The 7784-nt window shown below is 33.1% G+C and overlaps 1 long non-coding RNA gene across 1 annotated transcript; it reads right to left on the bottom strand.

Moving 5' to 3' along the window:
* Positions 1–2102: 2102 nt before the first annotated feature.
* On the bottom strand, positions 2103–6453 carry LOC136837538 (uncharacterized). The gene is made up of 3 exons (XR_010852715.1): positions 6346–6453; positions 5196–5284; positions 2103–2484 (listed from the first exon to the last, which is right to left on the bottom strand). It is a non-coding gene; the product is annotated as an uncharacterized lncRNA (long non-coding RNA).
* Between the last annotated feature and the right edge of the window lie 1331 nt (positions 6454–7784).

Raw genomic sequence — 7784 nt, 5'->3', positions numbered from 1 at the left:
AAGCTGCTAGTCTGCTTATCGGGGTTCCACATTAAAATACCATGTGTGAAAAAAGTTAAAAGAATGGAAATAAGATAAATAAACAGATTCAAAATACAGTCCAAACAAGCATTCCATACAAAACCAAGCACTTCACTTATGATAAACGTTAAGTGCTGTTTGAAAAATTATTATAGATATTCAACAACATTTGGTTATTGAATATTAGAGAAAAAAGGAATGAAAGACCTAGGGTACTGGGAATATATAACACAATGTGAACTACATGGAATGTATGACGATGATGATTCTCTGCGAAAAAAAAAAAAAAAAAATGTCACCCTAAATAGGGTTAGAATATTCAGAAAAGTTAGGCTTACTTTCGCTGTGTACATAAATCTCTGAAATAGTGAAAATGAGAACACATTCACATGACAATATACTTTACTGATACTTTCAGTACATGTGGCTTTATTCCGAACGTACTTAAATGGTTTCATCCACAAAAATAAATGTTTTCTATTTTATTATCATTGGTTTTGGTGCCTCGCATGGAATCTTTCATTTGCAGTAATTATCAAGCATATATAATTGGAATATTTTTTTGCTTACTTCATGAATATTTATCTAGGATGTAATACTATGATTTTACTCAGTTCTTTGTATTTGTTTTACACATCAAAACATTTACAGAAAATATACACAAAACGTTTAGGTAATATAATTTCCGATTTTTACCACAAACTTCGCCATAAAATTATGACTGACTTTATTCCTGTGATTTTATTACCGCCCACCATAACTTAAAACGATTTTTTTTTTTTTTAGGCGCAATTCATCTGGGCGAATTTGGGCATTAGTCAATATATTTTGGGCGACAAAATATCAAAATCCTGCAAACTGGAACCAATCATTAGGGCGAATCAGTAAGGAAAAAGAGGCAGAAGTATTCTAGGACATGTTTTCACGTGGTGATAACTCTGTAATCGTTTGGTGGATAACTCAGTAGTTAGCTGGTTAATAATTGGCGCACAGTTCATTACTCTGCTATGGAAGGAAATATCTCAAACAAACCGACGAAAAACGTGCTTTGATATTTTCTGGCTTTTCTTTTTGTAAAGACATAATATTGAAGGTGGTTTCGTGGCGGTGCACAAACAAAATCCAGATGTAAAGCCTGAATTAGGTGAATAACATTAGCTATCCGAAGTTTGCGAATCTTAGCCAGGATAAAAGGAAAACCGATTTTCTTAAAGTTTTTGTCCTGGCGCTCTTAATTCTAAAGCGAACCCAATTTACTCGCAATTCTAAAACTAGGTATTACCAAGAGATTGACAAAACTAAGGACCAGAAGCACAATCCCATCCTCACGAAAACCTTTGAGCAATTTTAACATTCAAAAACTTTAGAGCCAGAGACAAGGCCACCAACTAATTAAACAAGGCATTATGCAAAAACCCTGCATATCTGTCGCCTCACTTATCCCATACATATAAATACAACGCTAAAGCCTGTTTGTAGTAACCATCGACAGTCACAGTAACTTCAACAATTTATAGGCATAAGGAATAACCACTTCCTGGACAAATTATACTATCACTATTGAAAATTTACTGGCTGCCTAACTTTTTCTGCCTGCTTAACTTTTTTACAAACTAATTATAACCCTTATAGCAATTTGGACTCTTTTCAACCCCGGAAGATCCTCAAAATACTTTCTTGGCGGTATCTCATGTCAAAGTGAAATTTCACTTCTATTATCGGTCAAGTCACCTTTACAAGTGTTCTCAGCCGAATGCTATCTCCAGATCATAAGGAATGATCTTAATTATTTATTCCTGTCATCAGAGGGGTCAAAATACAATCTCTTTGCTGAATAGAATTTTAAATCTGCATAGACTATTGCAAGTAAAACAAAAATTCGAGGTTAATATACTATAATCTCTTCAATTAAAAACCATTATTTCAGTTACTTCATTTCTCAAATCAATTTCCCCATCTTACTTCTGTTAACCAATCAGTAACTACCACACCCTTTATTTCATAGGACATTCTTTATCTTTCAAGTAGTTTACAAAGTCTACCCATCACATGACATTTTGGGGTTAAAGAAATGGACAAAGGTTTACAGACATGTATATTAAGCTGGTCTTCATATGAGTAAATGCTATTACATATCCAAAGTAGTCAGATTATAAAATTGAATAGTAGGTAGAGCACAGCATCTACTAAGTTCTAGTTGTCTGGGTAACCGAATTTAGAGCACTTCTAATCCTCACAGGATATGCACAGCTTCTACAAGTCGAGTTCTCGTTGTCTGGGTAACAATTTAGTGCGCTTCGAACCGTCACAGGACATACATAGCGTCTACAAGTTGAGTTCTTGTTGTCTGGGTAACAAAATCCAGAGCACTTCGAATCCTCATAGGATATTAATTCTTAACGAAAAGCGTTGCTTTCCATTAGTATTAGTGTTGATAAAGTCTGCTGCAGCTACACCAAGACCCTGCGCATAATAAAAGTAGTCTGATTTTAGAATGTACTAAAAAGTTTCCATGACAAACCTACCCTCAAAGTGAAGATAGCCTGTTCAGTTTTATAATTAATACTATATAGTAAGCATAAACTTTACCATTAACAATCCCATGTATTAGTATTATTGTTACTTCAAACTGCCATCAACTTTCACATTAACAATCCCATATATTACTACCATTGTTCCTTCAAACTCCAAAATGACAAGATAGAGTGCCATCTAAGATATTTAATAGGACACCAATCTGTCTTAAGGGAACTGAAACTGCACAACCCAACAGGCGAAAAATAAAGCTGGGGAATTCAGAATAAGAAAAGGGTTCCCACAGCAAGCTTTTCAGCACTGGAGGAAAGGTGGATGAAAGTAGGGGTCAATGAAAATATGCAATGCAATCTGAAATGTATTTCCTAACATGAAAGCTTTGCTTGAGGGGTAAAGGGGGGAGGGGGGTCAAGACTGCATTGACAATGACATTAACAAGAATGCAAAAACTTGAATGAATTTCCACTATTAACCAGCCTATTAAAATACCTGACAAGTCCACGACATCAGTGTCAAAAATTCAACATACCCAAGACCTAGGCCTCTTAGAAAATCTTTTAAGATCCACCTATTACCTGTCTAGTTCCTATTTACTAGTGGGAATGAAATAAAAGCAGGTTAGTTATCCTACCCTATTCCCAGCTCCACCCTATTCTCAGCTCCACTGTACATCTCATGACCAACATCTCATGACCAACATCTCATGACCAACATCTCATGACCAACATCTCATGACCAACATCTCATGACCAACATCTCATGACCAAACAAAGGGCTCAAGTACTGCAATACCCTATGCTATTAATAACTTGCACTATCAAATGTCGACCTAGGTCTGACTATCATGTTTTTTACCCCAGTCTATTCCCAGCATCCTTAAGAAATAGACTTAAGCATTTACTACCTTAATCCTAACCCCTCCATCTATATAAAATTTGCACTTTCTTTACCCTATTCTAGCCTATCCTATATTTCAAGTCCCACATCTAATTTCCCATTAAGTCCTAGCTACACAAAAACTATCAACTTTGCAGTTCTAACCTAAGTAAGAAGTCAGTTGGTTTGAAATCCCTGCTGTGCATGGTGACAAAGTCACCATGCTTGTTTTCGAACTTCCTGTTGTGCATGGTGACTTGGTCACCATGCACAACATGCAAGTCCACCTTTGCCTGGCAGGTGGCACGGCCACCCCGGCAAAGGTGGACTAGGGAAGTGGCCAAAGAATAACTTACTTTACACGCAAAACTTACTTTACACGCAAAACTTACTTTACACGCAAAACTTACTTTACACGCAAAACTTACTTTACACGCAAAACTTACTTTACACGCAAAACTTACTTTACACGCAAAACTTACTTTACACGCAAAACTTACTTTACACGCAAAACTTACTTTACACGCAAAACTTACTTTACACGCAAAACTTACTTTACATAAAACTTACTTTACATAAAACTTACTTTACAAAACTTACTTTACACGCAAAACTTACTTTACACGCAAAACTTACTTTACACAAAACTTAAAACTTTTACTGAAATAATTTACAAAATTCCAAAATAGAGACTACTAAACTTTATAAAACTTTTGCAGCTGAAATAATTACGCAAGAGCTTTAAAAATTGTCAGTGTCCAAAAATTCAAAATTCCAAAATACGAGACTCAACTAAACTTTACAATTCTAAAAAACAAAACTTGCTGAAATTACAAGATCAAACCACATAAGGCAAAAGTTTAAATATAAAATTTTAAAGTTTAAATCCACTAACTTTAAAAAAAATACTTTATTTACTCTAAACACTTTCAAAAATTACCTTCCACACACAAACTAAGTTCCACACACATTAAACTAACAAACAAACTTTTGCAACTGAAATAATTACTCAAGAGCTTTAAAAATTGTCAAGTGTTCAAAAACTTCAAAATTCCAAAAGAGACTTAGCTAAACTTTACAATTCTAAAAAAAAAAAAAACAGCTGAAATTACAAGATCAAACCACACAAGGCAAAAGTTTAAGTAAAGGTTTAAGTAAATATAAAAAAGTTTAAATCCACTAACTAAAATACTAGATTTACTCTACACTTTCAAAAATTACATTCCACACAAACACTAAAACTTCCAGAGAGACTTAACTTTACAATTCTAAAAAACAAAACTGCTGAAATTACAAGATCAAATCACATAAGGAAGGTTAATATAAACAAATTTAAGTCCACTAACTTTAAAAAAAATACTAGATTTACTCTACACATTAAACTAACAAACATCCACACACTAACTTTTGATGCTAAAATATTAGAATATAACTAAACTAATAATAAAAAATAAAAATCAAATGCTTTAAAACAAAAAATTCTGAAGCTGAAACAAATCCTAAAATTTCTTGAAATGTTCAAAGCTGTAAAAGATGAGTTTTAACCTTTGCAATTTTAAATATAAAAATATTCAAAATTCTCAAAACTAAGGTTTTGAACCTGAAAAATTAAGCTCAAAATGCATTAAAAAGAAGCCTAAACTTAAAAAAAAAACTTAAAAAAGAAAACTTAGGGGTCTTTATTCTGAAAAACAAAACCAAGCTAAAAACTGTTTGGGGGGTTGCTCAAGTCACTGCACTAAAAAAATAAAATACTTACTCACCCATTAATCCTGTTTAGTCATACGGTATCTGTACATCTAAAATTTCAATAACCCATTGTGGCACGCCTTGTTTAAAGGCGCACCATGACCTGAAATAAGAAAATATATTAAAGCCCAAAATGTTCTGGCAAGTAGAAAGAACCAAAGGCTGACTATTGGTTACAATCAGCTGGGCCATCTGATAAGATTTAAAATACTAAGACAAGGAGCAGCAAGCAAGGCTTTATAAATACTGATAAGCGTTATTACTAGTTTATTGCCACTTAAGCCTACAATAAGTTTAAATCAACTTAATATACGCCATATTAGGAAAGCTATGGTACTCTAGTTAGGCCTCTCTAATCCTCAAGAAACTTTAAACCCTATTGTATCGTACGACTTGCTCAATTGCAGTATAAAGTTAAAATGAAAATATCTGTAGCAGTGTATAAGATTGCTAGTTTATGGTTCAAAGTGCATAGAATGACCACTCAAAGCAATATAGTTCAGCTTAGTAATAAATAAGATTCGAAACAGTCAAATACCATGTTGAAATGCAATCTACAACAATACCTATCAAACATTTTGAACAGTTATTGAAGGAATTTACAATAAAGAACTGGAAAATACCAATAAAATAAAAAGTACCAATATTTGAAGATACAAAACCCACACACGGAAAACTTATACGACAACTGTACGTCATAGTGAAGATACAAAACCCACAAATGGAAAACTGTCATACGACAACTATTTCGCAGCTCAAGTACCATAATCTAAATATTTGAGAAATATATAACGCAAAACTGGCAATAGTATCCACTCGCTAACTCAACAAACCTTGAAGCAGGCCTTCATGCCTAAATTCTTAAAAAGTCCGTTCACAATAAGACATATCTGGGAAACTGCTCAAGCTCTCTAGACCTCAAATGAATATTGTAAACAAAAGACTTAGAAGTGAAGCAAATATGTGATTTAAACCTAGAACAAATTGTAAATCAGGCTGGAGACCTTTTGTAAACTGCACCAAGAATATGCTACAAAATACCGCCTTAAGTGAAGATCATACAAAAGAGCAAATTAAAAAAAAAAAAGAACTACTCTATTCTGCAGGGTATAAGATACTGACGAGAAAACACTGAAACACATGTACAAAACATAAGCACCTTACTTTGAAAACGTACAGTGGCCCACTAGAAAGGACCATCCCTGTGGAGGACTGCACATGAAACCTAACGAAGTAAAACCAATGATCCTCCAGTACACCACGGCCGAGATCCCAAACGTAAATGAACGATGAAGTTGAGCTAGTATCAACGAAACCTGTCTTACCAAGCTGGAGACTCAACAACACTGAAACAAGCTGTTCTAGAGGATAACAGCCAACGACCGCTGCAACTGCTTGTTTGTGGGACGTCACTTTATCGCCCTTTCGCCACCGAAGTAGTTTAAGGCGATGATCAGAAAATCGACAGAAATTATTATTATTATATTATTATTCAGTGTTGCCGGACACTCTAATTTTTTAGCGAACTACCCCAATTATGTATCAGTAGTTAGCCCATCTGAAAAAAATTATTATTATTATTATTATTATTATTATTATTATTATTATTATTATTATTATTAAGATTTGCCATTTACTCTTCCTTTTTAGCAAACTATCTGAATTATGTATCGGTGTTTCGTCTTTATCTGGAATGATAATAATAATAATAATAATAATAATAATAATAATAATAATAATAATAATAATAATAATTATTATTATTATTATTATTATTATTATTATTATTATTATTATTATTATTATTATTATTATTATTATTAAAGTTGTTGCTGTTGTTTTCAGCAGCGCTTGGGCATAAGAGTTCATGAATATTACTTTTTACTAGCGTACTCAATTTAGTATACTGTATTGTAATCATCTTATCGTTCATCATATATGGACTGGAGCTGAAACAAAGGATATTATTGTCATTGTATTATTAGCTAATGCAACAAGGCGTCACAATGACATGGTCATAGACAAAAATAATGTAGAACACTTTTGTTAAGGTGATTCGAACGGTGAGCTCATCAACTCGCACCGATGAATGCAAGGTAATTTTTATAATTAAATTTATTATTACTAATAAAAAAGGTACGTAGGTTCGCGATCTGCTACCGTAAGAGGCCACCTTCAGCGATTTGCCATATGGATTCAAGGCTTGCAGTGATAAATATATCCCAAAATTTTGGGGGAATTGAAAGGTAGGAGGACAAAGCGGCATTAAATAAATCAATTATATCTGTCGTAAGTGATATAATTAGCGGCTAATTCGAACAGTGGTCAATGAATTTACTGAAACCAAATCATATTGTTCGATCATCGCCTGATATTCGAATCCTGTTTCGATAGGTGGAGCTATGAAAAGTATTATCATGAGGATTATGCATACACACACACACACACACACACACATACACACCTATATATATATATATATATATATATATATATATATATATATATATATATATATATATATATATATATATATATATATATATATATATATATATATATATCCGATTCTACAGCTGGGTTTGTTTAAAAAAGAAACTCAT

The sequence above is a fragment of the Macrobrachium rosenbergii genome, chromosome 59, assembly GCF_040412425.1.
Source record: "Macrobrachium rosenbergii isolate ZJJX-2024 chromosome 59, ASM4041242v1, whole genome shotgun sequence".
NCBI classification, from domain to species: Eukaryota; Metazoa; Arthropoda; class Malacostraca; order Decapoda; family Palaemonidae; genus Macrobrachium; species Macrobrachium rosenbergii.
Note: the sequence above shows the minus strand (reverse complement) of the source record. Positions and strands in the feature narration are given on the sequence as shown.